This window comes from Anoplophora glabripennis, unplaced genomic scaffold (genome assembly GCF_000390285.2).
Source record: "Anoplophora glabripennis isolate ALB-LARVAE unplaced genomic scaffold, Agla_2.0 scaffold560, whole genome shotgun sequence".
NCBI lineage: Eukaryota > Metazoa > Arthropoda > Insecta > Coleoptera > Cerambycidae > Anoplophora > Anoplophora glabripennis.
This window is the reverse complement of record NW_019416713.1, coordinates 86,672-89,714: the sequence shown is the minus strand read 5'-3', so window position 1 is coordinate 89,714 and position 3,043 is coordinate 86,672.

Below are 3,043 nucleotides of genomic sequence, written 5' to 3'. Positions count from 1 at the left end.
GATAGATAGATAGATAGATTTTTATTGACAATATATACATCGGTACATTTTTGTCACAAATTAACAACTAAATTATAATGATATAGAAAGACTATACGAGTTATTTATAATGACCTACAAAGAGTTTAAAAAACATACAGTTAAACAAAAACAGTTAACAGTTAACAGTTAAAAAATAGTTAAAACGAGTTAAAAAAGTTCTGAAAGAAATTATGGTAAATAATTTAGATATTCGTTAACAGTATAAAAGCAGTGAGTTAAAAGAAAATCTTTAGCCAGTCTATAAAATGTTCTGTAATTCATTGATTTCAAATCTAATTGCTGATGAATATTCACAAGTTTATTATACAAATTTATATCAATTTTATTCATTTGTGTAATGCGCAAACGCGAAAAGGGGGGTATGATATTATTTCTGTGTCTTGTGCTATAATTATGTCTATCAGCATGAGACAATAAGCTATTAGCATGTTTATGTATAAATAAAAGTGTTTCAAAAATATATACACAGGGCACTGGTAAGATTTGATATTTTTTAAAAATGGGTTTACAGGACATTCCATAGTGGGCTTTGTCTATGATCCTCACAGCTGCCTTCTGTAAGTGAAACACTTTATATGACTTTGGTGCATTGCCCCAAAGAATAATCGCATATGACATCACACTGTGCAGGAGCGCATAATAGACAATCTTCATAGTAGCATTATCTAGGCACGATCTGAGTTGTCTCATAACAAAATTTAGTGAAGAAAGTTTTGAACATATAGTATCAATATGCGCACTCCAACACAATGTGGTATCAAGTGTTACTCCCAGCAAACGAACTGGACTGGACTTGACGGCCCTTTTATCAGAACTAAAGAGTATATTTTTAGTTTTAGCTTCATTGAGCTTCAGTTTATTACTTCCGAACCAAATTTTAGCACTATTCAAGCCATTGTCATATAAAGAGCTCACACCTCTACTAAGCAAGGTAGTATCATCGGCAAAAAGAATACACTCAGTGCCAGACAGTGACATGGGTAAGTCATTTATGTAGAGCAAAAATAAAACCGGCCCCAACACAGATCCTTGGGGAACTCCGCATGTAACGGGAAGTAAATCAGAAGTAACACCATTAAGATTAACATACTGTACTCTGTTGGTCAAGTATGATTTAAAAAGACTATATGCCTTTCCCCTAATACCGTAGTGTTCTAATTTAAACAATAGGAGATCAATATTTACGCAATCGAAGGCTTTTGATAAATCACACATTACCGCGTTAGTAGGAGCGCCATCGTCCATTCCATTAACAATACTTTCCACAACAGTTATTAATGCCTGGACCGTTGAACAATTTTTCCGGAACCCCTATGTTTGAATGTCAGTCTCATTTTTTCGAGGGGCAGAATTTTTTATAAAGAGTGATATTTTTCGATAAAGTTAAAAACAAAAGAGTTTCTCCTCTTGTCAACTCCATCCGTGGACACACTGTATATACATTATATAAACTTTTTTGTACTTAAATTCTCTAGTTTTTACTAAATTATTTTATTAAAAAAGTAAAAAATCTTTCCTTAAAATAGTTTATTAACGATTTTTTCCATAAAATTTTCCTTTTACAGTTTTTAAATAAGCCATTTCGATGAGAAATTCAATTCACTACAAAAATTTTCCTACGAACCATACCGAAATTTTGCTTCGTTTTCGTGCTATATTTAAAAAACTGCAAAAGTGCATTTTCACCCCTAGCTTCAATTTCAACCCTCTAATTTCAAATTTTTTGCGATCATGTCTGGAAAACCCTCGGAGGCGACGTTCAGGCCCAGGTTCCGGTGCACCAGGTGTTCAGGGGGTCGTTTTCGACGTGAAATTTGGATTAAGCGCCCCAAAAAAACGCCCCACAAAGATTTTCGGGTTGTTTTTGGCAATCTTGTCAGGAAAACTCTCGGAGATGACGTCCACGTCCAGGTTCCGGTGCACCAGGTGTTTGCAGGGGGTCGTTTTCGACGTGAAATTTGGATTAAGCGCCCCAAAAAAACGCCCCACAAAGATTTTCGGGTTGTTTTTGGCAATCTTGTCAGGAAAACTCTCGGAGATGACGTCCACGTCCAGGTTCCGGTGCACCAGGTGTTTGCCGATGCCATATTTGAATTCAGCGACCCAAAAAAACCCCGGGCGTCGAGTTTCTCTCCTTCCCCGCGTGAATTTTGGGTGAGTCCCACGGAGATGACGTTCATCGGCGTTTCTGAGCTCCGGGTCGGCTGTGGGTCAATTTGAATATCATAATCATGATCAGCGACCTCGAAAACCCCCTGGGCCAGTTCTGACTCTAATTTACAAAGTTATTAAATCTTCCAAAAGCCGTTTCAAAAAATGCATTTTTTGAATGCATTTTTGGCTGCAGAAATGCAATTTCCGGTTTGTGTAAGATACAAAGCAAATACATTTTTTACAAAAAATTTTTGGAAGCGAATGCAAAAAACCGCATTCCGATCCGTCTTAGTGCAAAAAACTCCGAACTTTTGGCCTTCAGTGCTTTAGTGCTTCATTGCCTCGACTATAATACGTTTACGAGTAAACGACATCGTTTTGCATTTATTGTTATTAAAAAAAAGTTTGTTCAAATTACACCATCGAACCACGTTATGTAGCTGCAGCTGAAGCTTTACACAATCATCGAGTGATTTAACAGCATTGAACAATTTCAAGTCATCTGCAAAGAACAATTTTTTATAATCATCAATTACACTATTAAGAACATTAACAAACAGAGAGAGAAGTAGCGGGCCTAAATTCGACCCTTGCGGAACGCCAGATGATACTAAATAAGGAATGGAATTAAATCCACTATTAGACAAATAAGACCGGAGCAAATTGACCAAGTGGTAAGAGAATCCGTAACCGCTCAATTTAGATAGTAGCAAAGAGTGATCTACCCTGCTTTGGAGAAATCCGTGTAAACAACATTCACTTGCCCTAACTTGTGCACTTCCTCAGAAACAAACTGAGCGAAACAAATTTAATTAGTATTCGTGGAGCGTTTTTCCATAAAACGATG